Here is a 23085-nt window from a genome sequence, read left to right as displayed (position 1 = left end):
TCCAAGTTATTGCTGCCAAAAACGTGCAGAAAAATTGTGATTGAATGACTCAAGACAAGTTGCTGCAACAACTAAAGAAAGTTAATGTACAAAAGATAGTATTCACCCACATGTACTAAAGGAGGTAAGTGAGGAAACAAGTGTGTCATGGCAAGGGTACATAATTCATTGTTGCACTATAGAATATTGCTATTTAATATAACTTGTGTAGTGCATCAATAATTTCACCCCTGGGTAGAGGACAAATGGCAGAGAGAAATTGCTCTTTTGATCAAAAGGGGCTTCTGCAAGGTGTAAAAAGGATTGCCCTTTTGATCTATCAAAGGACCTGCAAGGTGAAACATTTTACACTTGAGTCGCCTGTATGTCTAGTTTCAATGTAAACTAACTGACTTTGACCATATGGCGTGAAATTCTCAATTAATAGTTCAATCCTTTGATATGTTAATGGTCATTAGCCTTGTTTCAGTTTCATATCCAAAGGAAGGAAAAAACATTCATATTTTCCCCCCAGAATAATAATTAAGCCTTATTTTTGTTATATTTCGAATGTGACAAGCGCCATCTTCTAAACAAGCCCATACTTAAGTGGCCTGACTTGACCATAGGGGAAGGAATTGTGATGTCCGTTCTACTGGATCGTGGGTGGGGTGTGCGACATGTCTAGGGAATGGGAACATAATAAATTCATAGATGCAATCATTATTTCTGTGGCAGGTACATAAGAGAAGATAGAGCCAAATGTTTTCATTTGGATTGACTTTGGTCTGGAACAAAGGAGGTGGTCACTTATTATTTCTATAGGTACGCTTTAACTACACCCCTGGGCATGACTACACCCCTGGGCATGACTTGATAATCCACAGGGTATCTATCCCATGATTTGGAGGGGTGTTGGTGTACTTGCTTAGGGCCAAGATCACATTTTGAGTGAGTCACCATCATCCTTCCTTTCCAGAGACCCCCTGGGCAGAAGTTTTACTTTGAAAATCTAAGTGAATAATTAGGACTTCTGTTATTGTATCCTTTATGTTTTTATCTGTTGTGGGTATAAATAATTTGTTTATCATATATTTTTGTATGCACTGTGACTATTATTTGCTCATAATAAACATTAATTTATTAAGTTCTGCCTTTGTCTGGTTAAAAATCATGTTACCTGAAGAGACTAATTAGTATTTTGCAATTACATAGATATTGTGCTAAGTAATATTTGGTGGGTTTTTATTATTGATTTACCTGGGGGACCAAGGCACCCCATTTATAAATTGTCTTGATGGTGGCAGCGTTACAATAGTAATAGTTATATTATTTTGTTTAAGTGTGGGTGGTGTAAAGGGGGATTTTGTCATTATTACTGGTCTAGTGCAGTCAAATAATGAACTTTAACCCTTTCACCACCACAACTTCGTCACATACATTCTTGGAGTAGAGTGCGTTTGTGACAAAGTGAACCTAAGTTTTTAATCTTTCACGGCTCTTTTCTTTCAGGAATTCTACTGGATGATTGGAGGAGACAAATGCAATTCCTATATTTAAAAAGGGTTCAAAATATTTGCCTGGGCATTATAGAACTGTGAGCTTAACTTCTGTGGCTGGGAAAGTATTTGAAAGGTTATTAATGAATCATTTTCAGGAATTCATTGGGAAAAACATTATGTTAATAGCAATAATCAGCATGGTTTTATGCAACATAGGCCATGTCAAACTTAACTTAAGTCTCCACTTGGTCAATTCTTCGTGGGCTTTGTGCAGTAGTGGGGTGTAGTTCTTTGCGTATAGGGTGGTTGTGTCTGCTGGGAGTTTGATCCCTAGGTATGATAATTCTGTGTGGCAAATTCTCAGTGGGAATATTTGTTTGATTCTAGCTAGGCACTGGGGGTCTATTTGTATCGGTTGGAGCTCAGACTTAGTTAGGTTAGTCTTGTACCCTGAGATTTCAGAGTAGTCTTGTATGATGGCGAGGAGGGAGCTGAGCGATTGTTCTGGGTTGGTCAGTGTTAGTAGTATGTCATCAGCGTATGCCGAAATTTTGAAAGTCTCTCCTCGTACCGTGATTCCCTCCACCCCCCGGCTGGAACGCACCGTTTGGATTAGGGGTTCTAATGAGAGGGCGAAGAGTAGGGGTGATAAGGGACATCCCTGTCGCGTGCCATTCGATATGGGGAAACATGGCGGGGGTCAGGGCCGGACTGGGGATACGAAGCCCACATGTGTCTTGATCCTGAGGAAAGTCCACAAGCTGGACTGAAACGTTGATCTATTTTTTAATGAAAGAAATAAAGCATTGAAGATTGTAATCTCCAACCGTGAGTGCAGCTACAGCTGTTTTTTCCTATATATATATATATATATGCAATTGGAATAGTTGGCTGCACTCTCGGATTTCCTTAAAACGTAACTTTTATTGAAATATTTAAGAGAAGATCAACGTTTCATCCGCTCTTGTGGACTTTCATCAGGATCATGATGAAAGTCCACAAGAGGGACTGAAACGTTGATCTTCTCTTAAATATTTCAATAAAAGTTCAGTTTTAAGGAAATCTGAGAGTGCAGCCAACTGTTTCAATTGCCTGGATACTGGAGACTTGGTAATGCACCCGGTCACACAACTTGCCTGAGTGCAAGGTACAACAGCTTTTATAATATTGATAAATTTCTTCTTCTAATTCCAAATATTAGTTCTTTCAGGGTAATTAAATTATACAGTAAAGCATACGCACATGCAGACACAGACAATCTTACTGATGCACACAAATAGGCTCATTGACAGACAATCTCAATGACACACAGAGACAAGGTTACTGGCACACACACAAATTTAGTACAGACAAACTCTGATACACACACAAGCTTACTACAGACAAGCTCACTGTCACACACACACGCTCACTACAGACAAGCTCACTGATGCGCACACACTCTCCCTACAGACAAGCCCATTGACACACACATGCTCCCTACAGAAGAGCTCACTAACACACAGATTCACTATAGACAAGCTCACTGACACACACAAACTCACTAGCAGGCACGCACACACAAAGGCTCCCTTACTAGCAGATGCGCGCGCCCACACACACACACCAAGATGCTCGCTCGCTTACTCGCTAGCAGATGCACACACACAAAGGCAGACAGTCACTGACACCGAGGCAAACATCCACACATACAGAGACAGGCAGACAGTCACTGACACCGAGGCAAACATCCACACATACAGATACAGGCAGAAAGTCACTGACACTGAGGCAAACATCCACACATACAGAGACAGGCAGACCGTCACACGCATGTAGACAGTCACACACAGACAGTCTCACACACACACAGGCAGATAGTCCCACACACACAGGCAGACAGTCCCACACAGACAGTCACACACACGCAGACAGTCACACACAGACAGTCACACACACGCAGACAGTCACACACATGCAGACAGTCACACATACAGTCTCACACACACACGCAGACAGTCACACACACACAGTCACACAAACGCAGACAGTCACACAGACAGACACACGCAGGCAGTCACACACACGCAGACAGTCAGACACACGCAGGCAGTCAGACACACGCAGACAGTCACACACACAGGCAGTCTCACACAGGCAGTATCACACACAGTCACACACACACACACAGTCACACACACAGTCACACACACACAGACACACACACACAGTCACACAGTCACAGACAGTCACACACACACAGACACACTGACCTGCTTCTTACCTCCACATCCCTTGGAGCTCCTTAAGGCTGCTTGTTGGGGAAGTAGGGACTCCTTCCTGCTTCCCATGCTGCAGTCAGCCAGGCCCTCGCCGCACAGTAAGCTCCGCCCCTGCCTCACGCTAAGCCCCACCGTGTGCTTGCTCCACCCCACCACAATTTTTTTTTAATGATCCCGGCCGGCCATGTGTGAGGTGTGCCAGCCGCCTGGCTCCCTCTGCTCCCATGGGGTCCTCTGCGGCCGCACAGCTCACACATAGCCAGCCGGGATCACAGGAGCCTGAGCAGGATGATTAGGGCTGTCAGACCAGCCCCAGGTGCCGCGGCCCACCGGGAAATTTCCCGGTATCCCGGTGGGCCAGTCCGGCCCTGGTGGGGGTATGTTTTGGCAGCAGGAGTGCACCCTGAAGGGTGTTGTAGACTGCATGTAGGAAGGAGGTGAATTCAGTTGGTAGTCCTATGTGTGTCAAGGTTCGGTATAGGAATGGCCATAACAGGCGATCAAAGGCCTTTTCTGAGTGTAGTGATATTACCCCTGTTGGGATGTGTCTGTGGTTGGCTTGTTAAAAAATATCAGGGTGTTAACCATTCCTGATCTCATTGTGTGTATTGGTTCCTGCCATCTCTGCCTGTCACCCACTTGAAACATCCTAACTACTTCTATGGGGTTTCATCACTAAACTCCAAATTGGGGTAAATGAAATTTGAATTGCAAAGTTTATGAGAAATAGCCAAGCTGTATGCATATAGTTAAGTAGTGGAACGTTTCCAAACAATGATGGAATCACTAGTCAAGTAGTTGGTCATTAATTGAGGGCCTGACACTGTAGGGAAGGGGGCTGCATGCAGTCTGCCAGCAGCAACCTAAAGATGGTCTCTGCAGCTGTGAGCTATGAGCTATGAGAGCAGCTATTCCAATTGCTGATAGCAGTTGGATGGTGGGTGTGACGAGAGCAATCTCGCCACATTGCATTGAAGGAGCCTGGTTGCCTCCATTCCCCAGTGGCAGTGTGATTTATTGGGAATTGGGAGCCCAGTCTCCATTCCCCAGCAGCAGAACACTGTATTGGGAGCGGAGACAGTCGGTCTCCCTCCCCAGAGGCTGGAAGCATGTATGGGAGAGGAGCTTGCTACCTCCTCTCCCCAGCGGCAGCTTAACGCACCAGGGGGAGACAGTAAGCCCCACAACCGTGTAGATGGGACCGTGGTCTCTGCACTTATCGCACAGGGGGTAGGGACAGTCGGTCCTGTCCGCCAGAAACAGGGCTGTTTAACCAAAGGGGAGACAGTCGGTTTCCCCCCACAGCAGCATGGTGGTTTAGCCAAAGGGGAGACAGTCGGTCTCCCCCTCCAGCAGCAGAGCTGTGTATCCAAAGGGGAGACAGTCGGTCTCCCCCTCCAGCAACCAGGCTCCAACCAGGCTACTTCCACGGTAGCGCTGGCCCCAGGGCAGAGTACCGCTGGTCTCTGCCCACTCAGCAACCCACCAAGGCAGCCTACCAGTCCCCCACACAGCCGTGGTGAGGCACCTGGACATGGACAAGTTTCTCCCTTACCCATGTGTAGTAACCATTTATTGTGGATGGGCTATATTACTGTTTGTGCTTCGTGGGTGGGCTGCTGGACTAACCAGGGCACTGATCGGCAGGAGGTCAGATACCCTGTTTGTCTGTCTGGAAAAGGGGAGAGATGTGACGAGAGCAATCTCGCCACATTGCATTGTAGGGGCCTGGTTGCCCGCCTGCTCTCTTTAGACTATGGACCAGACTTTTAAAATACTTTATTTTCCCTGCAGAAAGGCTTATTCATGCCTTTCTGCCAGGGCGTTCGGTAGATTTTATCTATCGAACAAAATACTGAAGGCGCGACCACCGGGAAGCTGGCGTGTGCCTTCAATCCACCTCCGTGAAGCTAGCGTGTGCCGTCAACTGACCACCCAGTAGCTGCAGTTAACCGCAGCTTAATTGACTATTACTGGGTGGCCACGGTTACACTTAGCAGCCGTTTGGTGGTGGTGTTATGGAGCTCCCCCTACGGCCAGCTGTGCTCAGCCCGGAATCAGTGCACTAAAAGCGGACACTTTTACGTGCAGGCACTGCTGAGCCTCCAGCCTTCCCTGCTTCTATTCGTGGCTGTTTAGACGAATGCTGGATTGATCGGGACTTTTTCTATGTGAATGTTTTAACCCAGATAGCTATGCCATGGAGCCTATTTGTGTGATTAAAGACTTTGGCTCCATGGCAATTGAACTGTGTGAATAGGATCTAAACGCTATTCGGTCGTTATGTGCGCTCAGATCCCAGCTATCTGGGGATATGTGACATGTCGGTATTTTATGTATTAAATGTAACTTTGTATATTTTAAAGTATTTTACTGTCCTTGTGTCCCCATTTGTATAATGGCGATTTGACTCTGTCCTGGGAGATAATTGGATTACTTCCCAATTATCTCCAGGATAGAGGGAAGGAAATTAGGATGCGTTGTGGGGATGTTTTACTTCTGTGTGTCGGAATGTGATACATGTCTGTCTGTGTTACAGTCTCCCATCTGGTCCCCTAGGGGAGTGTCCACCAGGTGGGAGACCTGCATAAATACTGGGCAGGTAGCCCTCAATAAACCAGACCACTGCTTGACCCCACAACACGGAGCCTTGTCTCATTCTTGGGGGGATTTACTGTATGCTGTTAGAGACTGATTGCTAGGAGTGTAAGCCGCTTGGGTGCTTTTCCTATTCGTCTGCTAGCAGCTATTGGTTAGGTTCCAGTTCGGGAGTTTGGAGTGCTATTTGTATGCAGTTCGGAAGTTTGGAGCATTCCCTTGTATTCAGTTCGGGAGTTTGGTGTTCTGCAGTAGCTGTGCCGGTATCTCTGGAAGGGGAAGATCTTCTAAACGGCAGTTTCACTCCTTTATGCCCAGGGTGCCGTCACGGGGGGTGAGGTAAGAAAAGTTTAAGATGGCTGTGGTGGAGGGGTCACAAGGTAAAAGGAGTTTGAGGGCCACAAGGTGAAAGCATTTCGGTGGGGGCACAAGGTGAAAGGCAAAAGTGAAGGTGAACAATGGGAAAGATACAAGTTGGGGGGAAAGAAGTTGAGTGATATTGGGTGAGGTGGTGGCATGAGATAAGGAGATTTGGGTAAGATCGGGGGCCAAGATGGGGGAACATGAAGAATTTGTGAGTTATAAAGTCAGAATTGGGGTGGGGGCACAAGTGGGGGAACATGACATGAGATTACCTGATTGAGGTGGGAGCATGAAGTAAGGAGGTGAAGGTGGCACAAACTGAGAGTCAAAAGTGAGGGGCTCAGTGTGCAAAGAATAGGGAGAGACAGAAGTAAGGAAGTTAGAGATTTAAGAAGCACGAGTGGGGATTTACAGGGGGGGGGGGAGAGGCACAATTGGGAAATTAGGGAGGGGAGGAAATAAGTTGCCAATTGAGAATTGTTATTGGGAATAACCAATTAGGCCCTGGGCGCCTCCTTGATTGATACAGTTGCAAGAAAAAGTATGTGAACCCGTTGGAATGATATGGATTTCTTTTAAAATACTTTATTTTCCCTGCAGAAAGGCTTATTCATGCCTTTCTGCCAGGGCGTTCGGTAGATTTTATCTACCGAACAAAATACCGAAGGCGCGACCACAAGGCAAAATGAATTCCCAAGTTTATCAAGACATTTTGCAGGAGAACTAAAGGCCATCTGTCTACCAGCTGAAGCTCAACATAAGATGGATGTTGCAACAGGACAATGACCCAAAGCATAGAAGTAAATCAACAACAGAATGGCTTAAACAGAAGAAAATATGCCTTCTGAAGTGGCCCAGTCAGAGTCCTGACCTCAACCCAAATGAGATGCTGTGGCATGACCTCAAGAAAGTGATTCACACCAGACATCCCAAGAATATTGCTGAACTGAAACAGTTTTGCAAAGAAGAATGGTCAAGAATTACTCCTGACCGTTCTGCACGTCTGATCTGCAACTACAGGAAACATTTGGTTGAAGTTATTGCTGCCAAAGGAGGTTCAACCAGTTATTAAATCCAGGGGTTCACATACTTTTTCCACCTGCACTGTGAATGTTTACATGGTGTGTTCAATAAAAACACGGCAACATTTCATTATTTGTGTGTTATTAGTTTAAGCAGACTGTGATTGTCTATTGTTGTGACTTAGATGATGATCAGATCACATTGTATGACCAATTTGTGCAGAAATCCATATCATTCCAAAGGGTTCACATACTTTTTCTTGCAACTGTATATATATATATCCTAATTTTGATTACTGTCAGTTTGTCCCTGTTTCCAGATAAACACTTTTAGCCTATGTTATGCCTTTTGGGTTTCATGTAACTACAATTCAGAGTTTAACCCCTTAAGGACACATGACATGTCTGACACGTCATGATTCCATTTTATTCCAGAAGTTTGGTCCTTAAGGGGTTAATGCAGAGCCCTTCCTGTATTGCACACACAAAGCAATTACCCAAATGTAAAATAGGACACAAATCAATGTACTCTACACCTTAAAATGGTCATAAGAATAGCTAAAGGTATATATTCTCCAAATACTTTTATTTTTCTTTGCAGTTTTCAAGATATGAGCGTACTCCCTATAGGTTTTTTTTTCACTTGCACGAGTCATAAATCTCATGTCAGATAGCATTTTCCCCAGCATTTCCTGCAATGTGATTTATTGCATAATGGGCAGGATATGCCTGTCTTGGAACTTCGAAAATAGACAGACATACTGTCTTACAGACTGATTCATGGGCTTGCTAACAACAACTGAAAGTGGTGATTCTTCAAATGATATTTCTCTCTTTTAGCATCACACACTAAGCCCTTCTATAATCACAACCACCACCAAAACATCCCAAAACAGCCCCCACACGCATATGGATTAAAGTTCATAATTCACGTTACATTGAAAAAGAATCTCTAGCTATTTATTACACTATAAATACGGACACTAAAAAGTCAGAACATTGTTGTTTTGATTTATTATGTTTTTGGAAGCTTCATAGTTTTTAAAGCAGTCATATAACTTGTGTATGCAATGTTATATTTTATCATAGTACCTTTATAGTCACATTTGCCAATACAAAAGTAGGTATGAAAGAAGAAAATGTATTCATGTTTGCATTATAGGATCTGTAACCAAATATGTCCAAAATGTTATAAAATGTTTATAATTTGAAAACTACTGTTCTTTTGTCTTGCCATGAGATGCAATGTGACATTAAGCTATGATTGATAAGCTATAACACTTTTACTCTTGTGCCAAGGTTAGTCTTTTTGAATAGTTTTCTATATCTTCGTTGGAATTAATCAGTCATGGATTTTGTCTTTTTCCAATCAGTAGAAATAAAAAAATACAGATAGGTTTCGACCATTACTTTAAATTTACATGCTACTAACATGTGCCTCCACTAATACGGAGCACCAGTTAACATTTACCATTTTGTAATTTAGAAAAAAACTGCACATATTCAAATTCATTGGTATGGCAACTCCACCAGGATACAATTAAACATACAATGCAATGGAAGACCTAATTGCAAAATTTAAGAAAAAAAATAGCAGAGTTAATTTTATTTATTTGCTTTAATGCATTATCTAGTTGATGCATTAAAAATGTGAGTCATATCTATCCCTTGAAAATATTGTTACAGGAGATGGAAGAAGTGCATGGATTCATTTATTGGGCACTGACTATGGATGCATGGCAATGTTTAAGTCTTCACTGAGTGCCTCGACCCCTAAGAATAAAATTGTATGTAATGTGAGTGCATTCCTTTAAGGAGAATAGTTAAAAACTCAGAATAATGGCAAACATCACTGGCAAACTAATTATTTTCTAAGAAGGTGGGAAATTTGGTGTGCATTATACATTTGGCACACTCACCTTTTTGCTTAATGTGGCACCTATCCAGCATGTGTGTGTTTTATTAAGGAAATTTACTTAACACATTCCTTGGAATTGTTATCAAAAGCATAGATTTACTTTTCCAAATCCCAATAAATGTACATCATTAGTGTATTTGCTAACCAGAATTGCTTAATTAGTCACATTAATCGATTTAATTGTAGATAAGGGCAGCTGGCGGTGCTGGGCGTTTTTTTTTTTTTTTTACTGCTTATTCCAGGTCAAATAGTTTGAATGTGGGTTTCTTTGTAATAATTTCTGAGTATTATGCACAAGTTAGCCAGAACAAACACTTTTATCTAGGAGTCGTAATCTTTTGTACATGTTGGTTGAAAGGAATGCATGCTAAAATCCAAGCTCCTTCGCTGCAAAGTTTAACAAATCTCTTGAAAATATTTTGGAAGCGAGACGTGAATAGAGACTTCCAAGTGGTAGGAATATCTCTTTTGGGATCTTACAATACATATATGTATCATAACATAGTTCTGTTTATATATGTGTGTACATATGAATACACATAGTGTTTTTTTTTAACAAACTTTGAATGCTAGTAAAATCAAAAGCAAAATACAGACTTTGTATATAGATGTGCCATTCTAAAGTATCTTTCTCAAGGAAAGGCCATTGATAGGTGGAAAATGTCAGCCCATAGGTGCCCACAGAAAGGTTTCCACACTGAAACTAGGACCAGTGGAGGTGGTAAAGGGGTCAGGAGGACAGGCGCCATCAAGAGGAACTTTGGGATAAGCCACATTCAGGGATTTAATTTTTTAAATTGTGGGATAATAGCTTCCTGATCCAAAGAGAGACCTGACTTCCATGTGAGGAAAGCTGAAGTTGATAGATGTACAGCTCTTTTTTTTTAAAAAAAATCTTTATTTTTCCATCTTGGCGGACGAAGTGACTCAACATTAGCTTGCTGGCTTACGCAGAAGCCACCGGGTAAATCAGTTATATGTACATCTTTACAAGATAACAAAGGTATTCTGTGACAAAGCCTTTCATACATTGGTGCCATCGTTGTCCCCGTCCGTCAAGGAGTTTTTCCATTTTCTTTTCGTCAACAAGGTTAAACTTTAACATAATCGACAGGTTTGACATTCCATTTCACACATTGTGTTAACCTTAACTTCATGTCTGTGTGCCGGTCTTGTAACTTGGTTTGCATATTGTATATAATCTACATAATCCGTATGTCCTACCTATACGTGTAAACTTTGTGTGCCGTGCTTATTGAGGTTGCATCCGTTGGCCTGGGCCCTATTGCTAATTTAGGCAAGTCGCTGTGGCTTGATCTAGACCGTCTCTGAGGCTTCCCTGTCAAATATTCGTATTTTTCTATCGGTGTGTGCCGGTGTTGGCATGCGGATCTTGGTGTGGTTAGTTCGGGTCAGGGCCCCTTCCCAGGACCCTTTTTTTTCTCAACTCTGGGTCAGCCAGGGTCCGTCTAGATTGCTGGAGTGTATGGGTAGTATCTTCGCGCCCCCTAGTCCCTGTGATCAAGGGATGGAGGGCCAGCGAAGGGAAAGAAGGAGATAGGTGGAGAAAGAGAGAGAGGATGGGATGAAGGAGGGAGGGGGGGGGGGGTATATGCGTTCTGTGTGCTCATTATTCTCAGGGGGGGCTAGTTAGGATGTAGTTGTGCCAGGTTTCCCACAATTTATCAAATTTAGGTGTGGTCCCTCGCAGTCTGGCTGTCAGGCTATCCATTAAGTGTACCTCTTTTATGTTACCTATCACTCTCTGTAAGGAGGTTATGTCTGCTTGTAACCATGTTTGTGCCATTGTTTTATGGATTCATTTTTGTTCCCCTCTAGTCCAGTTGTCTATGGGTCTGTTCAGGAGGTACGCCCATGGGTTCAGGTCGGGTGCCCTGTGGAAAATTCTATTTACCAATTGATGTATTTTCGTCCAGAATGCTTGAGCTTTGGGATATTCCCACCACATGTGAGTGTACGTGCCCCTATGTCCGCAACCCCTCCAACAGTCATCTGTTGGTGCTTGTCTCATGCGATGTAGTTTTACCGGTGTGGTGTACCACCTAAACATCGTTTTGTAGGATTGCTCCTGTAATGTTACGCATATGGATACGGTGTGATTTGCCTCCCAGATGTCCCTCCATTCCTCTCCTTCCAGTACCTTGCCCAGGTCTCTTTCCCATGCCTCTGTGTATGCCAGTGATCCCCACTCCTTCGTTTCTGAGCATAAGTGTGTATACATCGTGGTTATTAAACCCTTCCGAGCGGTTTCGTTGAGACACATTCTTTCAAAAAATGTCAGGGGACCTGTCGCCGCCTGTCGCACGTGTGGCTGTTGGACATAGTCTCGTATTTGTATATATCTGAAAAAGTCGGCGGGGGTGAGGTGTGTAGTCTGTTGGAGTTGGTCAAATGGGACTAATTTCTTATGCTCATACATATGACAAATTCTCTGGAGCCCCGCTGTTTCCAAGTTTGCAAATTCCCTGGCTACTATACATGGTGGGAACGCCCTATTTCTTAGGAGGGGGGGCAGTGGGGACAGTTTTGATGTCAGGTTATACTTGTGAGCGTAAGCATCCCAGAGGCTCAGGGAATTTAGGATGGCTGGGCATGTCGTTCTCAGGATTGGCCTATCTTCCCTGCGCACCCACATGTGATACTGTGGCAAGTCGGCCTCTGTCATGAGAGATTCCAGGTCTACCCATCTTCTCACCTCTAGAGGCGCGTGCCACATCGCGACTTGTGCCAATTGCGCCGCTAGGTAATAGGAGTAGAGGTGCGGCAGGCCCAACCCCCTCCCCCCCTTTGCTTTTGTCTATATAATATGTTCCTGGATATTCTGTGTCGGCGGTTTTGCCATGTAAAGTCTCCTATTGCGTTTTGTAGGTGTGCCAAGTCGGATTTCAGCAATTTCACTGGGAACGCTTGGAAGAGGAACAGAATCATTGGTAATATATTCATTTTTACTGCGTGAATGCGCCCAATCCAGGATATAGGTTTGTCCTGCCATTTTTCCATGTCTTGCATTAGTGTCTGGATCAGTGGGGCATAGATCAGGTGGTTTATTTTGCTCGGGTCGCCTGGAAGCCGTACCCCTAGGTATTTTAAGTGGTCTCTCACTATGGAGATGTTGTGGGTTTCCTGTAGCGTTGCTATATCCCCTGCGGTCATGCCAATCAGGAGGGCACTTGATTTTTCTAGGTTTGCCTTGTATCCGGAGAAAGTTCCGAATTGAGTTAGTAAGCCTTTAAGAGCTGCCATAGATTCTGTGGGTTCCGTGAGGGTCAGCAGTACGTCATCCGCGTAAGCGGAGGCAAGGAACTCCTGTCCTGCCACCTTTATCCCCGTGATATGCGGATGTTGTCGCATGGCCTGCAATAGTGGCTCGAGTGAAAGCACGAAGAGAAGCGGGGAGAGGGGACATCCCTGTCTAGTCCCGTTTCCCAGCTTAAAGGGTTTAGGCCCAGATCCGGCTATCTTGACTTGTGCTTAGGCGTGGTCGTACATGGCTTTGATTGCAGTTACGTATCGTTCTGGGAAGTTCAGATATGTCAGGAGATTGAATAGGTATGGCCATTCGACTCTGTCGAAGGACTTTTCGGCGTCGATAGGTACTAGTAGCGTCGGTGTGTTGGAGGTCTTTTGGCGCCATATGAGATCAATATTCCTCCGGGTGTTCTCAAAGAGTTGTCTGTCTGGCACAAATCCCACCTGGTCCGGGTGGATCAGTGTTTTGCGTGCGGGGTTCAGGCGATCTGCCAGGATTTTCACTAGTATCTTAATGTCATGATTAATCAGCGAGATTGGCCTATAGTTGTCGGGAAGTAAAGGGTCTCTGCCTGGTTTCTGGAGGAGTATTATGTTGGCTAGGGACATGCTGTTTTCTGTACTTCCGCCATCCATGAGGTCGTTGAATAGCTACGCCAAACGTGGTGAAAGTTCCTAGCGAAAGGTCTTGTAGCATGACCCGTCGAAGCCATCCGGACCAGGTGCCCTGTTGCCCTTCAGGCCCGCTATTGCCCTGTCCACTTCCTCCCTTGTTATTGCCTCATTAAGTAGCTGTGCCATTGTGGTCGGGAGTTTTTGTAGGTCTAGGTCTTTTAAGAAGTTCTGCATGTGTACCATGGCTTCGTTCTGCGATGTTTGATTTCTCGGCGTGTGGTTGTAGAGCTTCGCATAGTAGTCAGTGAAGACCTGGGCTATATCTGACAGGGAGTTTTTAATCGTGCCGTCGCTATGCTTGATTGTGGTGATAAGTGTACGGTTTTGTCGCGGTCGCAGGGTTCTGGCCAGTAGTGTGTCCATCTTGTTCAATTGTTCGTAGTATGTCCTCTTTGTCCAGTTAAATGCCTTTATTGTGTCGTCCATCAGTAGCGTGGAGATGGATCGTCTGATCTCCCGTAACTGCTCCATGAGTTGTGGGGTTGGTGCTGTTTTGTGTTTTTGCTCCGTTTTCCTCAACTCTTCCAGGAGCCTCGCCACCTCTTTGGTCTTGTGCGCCTTCTTCCGTGTTCCCAATTTAATGCATATGCCTCTGATCAGTGCTTTGTGGGCCGCCCATATGGTTTTCGGGGCTACATCCTCCGTTTCGTTTTCCTCAAAATATTTCCGTATTTCCTTGCGTAGTTCTGCTTGTGCTCTCTCGTCCCGTAGCAGATGGGAGCTCATTCTCCAGTTCCATGGTGCTTCCGTGCTGAGGTGGTCCAAGGTTAGGGAGACGTCGGCATGGTCTGACCACGTAATAGAGGCAATTTTGGACATCTTCACCTTAGCCATGCTTGTGTTATTCACGAGGAAGTAATCGATCCGTGAGTAGGTACCATGTGGTGCAGAGTAAAATGTGTAGTCTAGCTCCCCAGGGTGTTGGGCCCGCCACACATCCAACAAGCCGGTGCTCTGGATAAAGTCGCTTAGTAGCCTATCCTGCCCACCTCTACCCTGCGACCTCTGTAGGCCTGCTCTAGTGTTTCTGTCGACTGCCGGGCTCGGTACGGCATTAAAGTCGCCCCCCATTAGAAACATACCGTAAGGTAGGGCCTTTACTTTTTCTGTCATTTTCCCCCAGAAGTCGGGGTCTGGTGTATTAGGGGCATATATGTTAATTAAGTGCACCGGGTGGGAAAATAGCGTCCCTGTCAGGATGATGTACCTCCCGTCTGCATCTAGGTCGGAGGACTGGATTTGGATCGGGCATCTATTGTGGACGAGAATGGCTACGCCATTGCATTTTCGGTGTGATCTAGCTTCATATGAGGTGGAGTATGTACGGTCTCGAATATGGAATGTTGTGCTTTTAGAGATGTGCCTCTCTTGTTTGAGAGCTATATCGGGGCTGAGTCTCTTGATCTCTCTAAGCATTAGGCGTCTCTTACTGGGGGCGTTCAGTCCCTTAGCGTTTATGGACATTAGTTTCAGGGCCATTCCCACTGTGATGGAGGTTGCGTGTTGCCGTCTGACGGCACACTTCTCCGACTCCTCCGGGTACTGTCGTGACTACTGATTTACGTTTTTTTGGAGTGCGCACCAACTACTGAGCCCGTTGCATAGGATGGGGGGGATAAGGGAGGGGTGGGAATAGAGAAAGTATAGAAAGAGAAATACAGAAAAGAAATAGTGTAGTGACTGGACTTACCGGTCGCCAGTCCGGTGTGGGGTGCATTTTCCACAACAGAGGACCCTGCTGCTGCTGGATGGGAAACTCGGGTCGATAGTCTTATTAGCGGCCGGTCCCTTTACACAAGACACAGGGCGGCATTTCGCCGCCCCTGCAAAAGTTCGCCCCGGGCATCCCCCTAGTGAGTGGTACACGGGGCGGACCGCCCCCGCCGCCCCCCCTTAGTACGCCCCTGCCTCTATATACAGAGTAACATGGCTCCCTCTATATACAGAGTAACATGGCTTCTCTCTATATACCGTGTAAACATGGCTCCCTCTATATACAGAATAACATGGCTCCCTCTATATACAGAGTAACATGGCTCCCCGCTATATACAGTGTAACATGGCTCCCTCTATATACAGAGTAACATGGCTCCCTCTATATACAGAATAACATGGCTCCCTCTATATACAGTGTAAACATGGCTCCTCTCTGTATACAGAGTAACATGGCTTCCCTCAGTATACCGTGTAAACATGGCTCCCTCTATATACAGAATAACATGGCTCCCTCTATATACAGAGTAACGTGGCTTCCCTCTATATACAGAGTAACATGGCTCCCTCTATATACAGTGTAAACATGGCTCCCTCTATATACAGAGTAACATGGCTCCTGAGCTGTGGGTGGGGAGCCTTTAAAAGAATAATGGGGGGGACCTACTGTCCTCCCCCCCGCCCCCACCCCTGAGCGGCGGGTGGGGGTCCTAAATTACAATAAGAGGGGGGACCTACTGTCCTCCTCCCGGCCCCCACCCCTGAGCTGCGGGTGGGGGCCCTAAAAGCCCCTACCTACCCACCTCACCCTAAAAAATAGTGAGGGGGGAATAAAATTACTACCCTGTAAAGTAAAATTCAATTTACTATTCAACGTCTTCTTTTTTCTAAAACCCCCAAAAAGGCCAAATAAAAAGCCATCATACCCGTCGAACTTAAAAAAAATCTGAGCGCAAAAAAAAATATCAATCCATCTTCACCCATGGAGGGTTCCGCGCAGACTAGGGTATTAACATATACCCTATTGTTACAATTGTTACTTGAAAAGCATGAGGAATGCCGTTGGTGTACCACATGTTCATTTGTCATACCTCCATGCACTACAATAATAAAGAATAAAAAATAAAAAAATAATAAAAAATAAAATAAAAATGTATGCAGCTTCCAAATGAATCTAAAATGGATGCTGTCCAGGAGGTGGGAGGGTCTGCTAGGGAGGGTGTGCTGCTGATTGGCTGGAATGTGTCTGCTGACTGTGAGGTACAGGGTCAAAGTTTACTCAATGATGACGAATAGGGGGCGGATCGAACCGCGCATGTGTTCGCCCGCCGTGGCGAACGTGAACACGCTATGTTTGCCGGGAACTATTCACCAGCGAACCGTTCGGTACATCACTACTCTGTACATGCATTCTATTTTATATGGGATAAAGTCTGGAATATCCTGAGAGGAAGCTGACACATTATAACGATAAATTACTTTTAGTCTTTTGTATATAGTGACAAATAGAAGTGTCTATTGTTTAGAATTTCCTACTGTCCTATGTTTGACACAATAAGTAAAACTGTGTAAGGACCTAAGGGAAGACTGCATAGATAATGAGGGGATCAATCAGAGTGCTGAGTATGTACTTGCCCCTTGTGCAACAATGTATGGGCTATGCTGAGCAAATGGCTGAAGGGGCTGGGAATGATTTCCTATCAGTATACTAGAGGAGCAACTTAAGAAAGGGGACCGCTCTGTGATTGAAGGGAGCTCCCGTAAACTGAAGGTATGTTTAGACAGTTTTATCCCTCAGGTAGCTACACTGCAAGTGACATGTATGCCATTCACAGGAGAGGAGCGACATGGAATGTCAGTGTGCACGTTCAACATTGCTGCCTGGTCTCTATGAGGATCTGTGGCCAGGCAGCTCACTTTGATTCCTCAGTAAAACTGTAAGCAATGTACCTGTATGTCAGAAGTTATAATTATTGTCATCCAGGCCACCCATGAGATTTCTCAGCTAGAGACCCATGAGATAGGGTATAGTATTATAAACAGTAAAACAAGTGCAGAATTAACCCTTTTTGAAATGCCAACTGCAATACAGTACCCCTTTAAAGATACACTCTTCCCACATTAGGCTAAACCTTTGTGGTACACAGCAGTTTCATTTTTTTTTCTTATCATTTAGATATCAATAATAATTAACACACAACTTCCCAATGTTTCACTGATTCACCTTTTTTTTTGGGTCTCCCTGGATTTTATTGCGTAACCCCTTTGGAGATGGAAGGAGAGTTTCCATCAAAGAGGGTGTATAGTCTATCGATCTATCGATCCATCTATCTATCTATCTATCGATCCATCTATCTATCTATCTATCTATCTATCGATCCATCTATCTATCTCTCTATCTATGTCTGTCTGTCTGTCGGTCTATCTATCTAGACAATATAATTTGATTATCCTATGTTTCTCTCCTGATCTCTTGAGTGGTGATTTTTTACCTTGACATGTACATTTAGTTTCCAGTAATGCCAGGAGGTTATTTAGTGCTTGCACCAAGCGAAGGTATCTCACCGTACAATAAATAAATAGCTACTCTATCTTACCTAAATACAAGCCTGCAAGACATTCCTCATTCTGTTTGTCCTTTACTAATTTGTTATACGACAACCGCTGTAATCAAATGAATGATTTAATCTGCCACATTCCCAAATATCCTAAAGTATGTGTAATAGTGCACAAGTATGTAGTTTATCTTCTCAAAATAATAGCTTTTCTGACAAGAAATGCAGGTTTTTCCACCTCAGTATTTCATAGCATTATACATAAGATAATATAGTAAATCTTCACTCCTTGACACTTGTCCACTGAGGTAATCTGAGTTAATGTTTCATATCTCAGCATTCTGACATGTGTCAACTTTCTGGTTAGAAACTAATTGCATCACTTAATGTTTATAACTTATCATGGCTTCTATATAACACAGGCTTTTAAAATATGGATTTTACTGAATTTAGATGCAGTGGATTTTAATGTAAAACCTGTTTTGTTTTTTTGTGTTTTGTTTTTAATTGCAGAAAGTTATTTATTTCAAGCACCTGAACATCGTATTTTCCAGCATATTGTGTCTAATGATTATCGTAGTTGACCTTAGTCACTTTTAGATACTTGGTTACTTTAATCATCTGTTGGTTGTGATACATCATGCAAAAGTAATCATCGATGCAGGAGCCCTTTACCTGTGTCAGTTCTTTTTTTAATTTGATTCTATGGTACAATATGTCCTCTGGAGAAGTCATGACCCCAACTGGCTACTTCTGTCAGGGCTAAGGGGCACATCAATAAAAGATGAATTTCAGAGGTTTAAAAAATGTTGATACTGAGATCTGATTTCAATAGAAATATTAGGAAACCACATTGATTTATTTTTTTGTATTAGTAGTACTAGTATAGTTTCTAGATTGGACACGCTTAACTATCTGGTTAGTCCAGTGGTACCCAAACTTTTTAGGTTCAAGGCACAGTAACCACTACATTACGTTGTAGTGGTTATGGTACTAGTAGTGCCCTCCCAGGGTATATAGTCAAACTGTTTTAGAACAGTTTGACAATTTACCTGGGGTCTGCCGGGATAGGGGCTGTAGTGTGTGTGTGTTTATTTTTTTTAAGCCGATCAGCAGGTATTCAAAACACACCAAGCAAGTCACTGTACCTCTCCTCACCTCAAATCCCTCTATTAACAAACTGCATCCTTAACCATGGTTTAAACACTCATATGTATATGTGTATATATATGTCTATGACTATATATGTGCATGTGTATAATAATATCTATATAACAAAACACAATTTCTCTAAATAATGTTCTCCCTTCTATTTTTCACTTTTACACTAATTTCTCTTATTACTAAAATATTCCTATCCTTCTACTCACCTGTCCCTGGCAACACCATCTTCATTACTTCCACTTTACTCCCCTCTCTATTCATTCCATGCACTCTACATATATCTTCCCAGCCTATCTCTTCCAACTCCTCCCAAATCCTCTATATAAATACCTACCTACAAAACTTAGCTGGTGATGTCTCTCCAAACCCCGGTTCCATCTCGGCAAACCCACCACGTACTAACTCAAGGAACCACACCAATCTCATACCCATCTCATGTTACTCTTCCTCTAAATCCTCCTTCAATACTGCCCTCTGGAATGCACACTCTGTTTGCAATATCACAAAATCCGCTGCTGTCCACGACCTCTTCATCTCTCTTTCCTTAGATATGCTAGCCTTAACACAAACATGGCTCTCCCCTTCTGACACTGCTACCCCTGCAGTGTATTTGTCCTTTGATGGTCTTCAACTTACCCACAACCAGGGGTCAAGTCCTGGGGAATAAAGTGTGGGAACTCATCCAATATCCACCCACCCCCCAAAAAAATTATAATATACACTCGTATGCATATATAAACGCGTGCGCGCACACACACTGACAGGTACACACACACACTCAGACACACACATACACTCACAGATACACACTCATAGACACACTCATACACACTCATAGAAACACACTCATAGACAAACATTCACCGACACACTAATTCACTCACACAGAGATACACAGATACATACATACACAGACATACACACAGACACACACACACACACACACAGATAAACTCACAGACACACACACAAACACACACACTCACACACACATGCACTCACAGACACACACACATACTCAGACGCACACTCACAGACACACACACACAGAGACACACACACTCACAGACACACACATACACACACACACTCACAGATGAACACACACACAACACACATACACTCACAGACACACACACATACACTCACAGAAACACACAAATTATTATTATTTTTTTAAAATGTAAAAATGTCCACCCAGCCTCCCTACCTGGAGAGCTAGCATGGACCTGTCCCTTGGGTCCAGTGGGGCTTCAGTGCGGCGGGTGCCTGTCAGACGCGGCGAGGGAGCTGTGTTCTTCCAGCTATGCTCCCTCTCGCCACGTGTGTGTCTGTATATAACATTATATACACATATTCCGACTCCGCAAATGGCGCTCGAGGGAGCAGAGCAGACAGAACACAGCTCCCTCGCCGCATCTGACAGGGAGACAGGCGCCAGCCGGTGGTGTCCATCAGGTGGCCATCTGGCCACTTCTTGGGCACCACCATGACAGGGGGAACACAGGGGGCATTTGGGGCAGCATTTGCTGCCCCCTGAGTGCCTGCAGGAGTAACGGGAACGGCGTTCCTGCTGTAAAAAAGTGCAGGAATGCCATTCCCACGCGTTCTTGCAGGACTCAAGCCCTGCCCACAACCCAAGACACTCTGAATGTAAAGGTGGTGGTGTAGGGTTTCTCCTCTCACCTCACTGCTCCTTCAAGCCTCTACCCACCCCTTTCCCTCTCTTTCCCATCATTTGAAATCAGGGCCAGAATGGGGATACAAAGCAGCCCTGGAAAAAAACTCTATGCCAGCCCCATAAGTCATTGCACCATATATTGTTGCATGTAATATGTAAGGCTATGTCTTGCCACCCCAGATGATTGAGTAATATATATATCTCAAATATATATTGCTTTTGCTAATATAAAATATTAGTCCTTTCAGAGGAAAATTTTTAATTATACAGTAAGCATACTCACATGCAGACACAGACAATCGCACTGACACACACAAGCTCATTGATACACAGCCTCATAGACAAACAATCTCACTGATATACATAAGATCATTGACATAAAAATACAAGCTCACTCACTAGCAGGCACACACACACATGCAAACAAGCTCACTCACTAGCAGGCGCACACACACACATACACACAGCTTAATGTAGTGGTTCTGGTGTCTATAGCCTGTCCCTGCAGGCTTGTCAATGTAAACACTGACTTTTCAGAGAAAAGGCAGTGTTTACATTGCTTCCTAGTGACACCTCTAGTGACAGACACTCAGACGGTCACTAGAGGTGCTTCCTGTGTCAGTGTGGATTGGCTGAGATCATCAATCTTGATGATCTCAGCCATAAAGGCAGGGCCAGTGGAGGGAAGACCAGCACTACGTGGGGAGAAAAAAAAAGGTGAGTAAAAACACTATTTTTCAAAAACACACACAGACACCATGACACACACAGACACACACATACACCATGACAGACATACACATATACCATGACAGACACAGACACACACACACACACACCATGACACAGACACACACACACCATGACACAGACAGACACACACCATGACACAAACAGACACACACACCATGACAGACAGACACACACACCATGACAGACACACAAAGACCATGACACAGACAGACACACACCATGACACAGACAGACACACACACACCATGACAGACACACACAGACCATGACAAAGACAGATACATACACCATGACACAGACATACACAAACACACCATGACAGACAGACAGACACACAGACACCCCATGACAGACACACACAGACCATGACACAGACACACACACCATGACACATACAGACACACACACACCATGACAGACAGACACACAAACATACACTCCCACTGACAGACTGACACACATAATTGTTGCTACCTGTGGGCAGACAGATGGGTGTGCTGACGGCCGCAGGAGGAGCTCTGATGGCGGCCGCAGGGGGAGCTGGCTGTGCTGGCGGCCGCAAGGGGAGCTGGCTGTTCTGTCTCTGGTCCCCAGTGCGCAGCTTAATGAAACCGGGGCAGGAATATGACGTCATATTCCGGCCCCGGTCTCATTAAGTAGTGCGCGAGGGCGGGGTAGCAGAGACAGAACAGCCAGCTCCCCCTGCGGGAAGTTTACTGGAATCCCGGTGGGCCAGTCTGGCCCTGTTTGATATTCATTTGATTTGCTTCTTCAAACCCTTCTCTGCTAACATTGCCATTATTTATTGCCCCCCTGGTTTCCTTCTACTCTTTCTTGACCACTTTGCTGCATGGCCACCCAACTTCCTCTCTTCTAATATTCCATCCCTAATTCTAGGGGACTTCAATATTCCCATTAACCCACCATTGACCTCAGCAGCCTCTAAGCTACTTTCAATTACTTCCTCCCTCGGGCTATCGCAGTGGGCTAATTCTCCCACCCATGTAGCTGGCAATACCCTCAACCTAATTTTCTCTTATGTATGTACACTATCTAATATCTGCAACACTCCATTTCCTCTCTCTGATCACCACCTCTTATCGTTTCCTCTCAAGTACCCGCCTAACCCCTTCTCAAGTACCCCCTTAGCCCCCCTCAACTCAGGAGGAACATTAATTCTATTGGCTTTCATCAGTTGTCAGCTGTCAGCACACATCTTCAACTGCTCTCTCTCTTCTGGCGTTGTCCCTGCTGACCTTAAACATGCCACTATAGTACCTATCCTGAAAAAAAAATCCCTTGACTCCCCCTCCCCCTCTAACTATAGTCCCATATCCCTGCTCCCTTTTTCCTCAAAGCTTCGGGAAAGACTTGTCTTCATCCATATGTCTCACTTCCTCAATTCCAACTCTCTCTTTGACCCGCTCCATTCTGGCTTCTGCCCTCTCCATTCTATTGAGACTGCTCTTATCAAAGTTACTAACGACCTAATCGCAGCTAACTCCAAAGGCCACTACTCCATACTAATTCTTCTTGACCTCTGTGTTGCCTTCGACTCCATTGATCATGCTCTCCTTCTTCAAACTCTTCAATCATTTGGTCTCTGTGACTCTGTTCTCTTATAGTTTTCC

Source organism: Pelobates fuscus, chromosome 3, assembly GCF_036172605.1.
Source record: "Pelobates fuscus isolate aPelFus1 chromosome 3, aPelFus1.pri, whole genome shotgun sequence".
In the NCBI taxonomy this organism is placed as follows: Eukaryota; Metazoa; Chordata; class Amphibia; order Anura; family Pelobatidae; genus Pelobates; species Pelobates fuscus.
Note: the sequence above shows the minus strand (reverse complement) of the source record.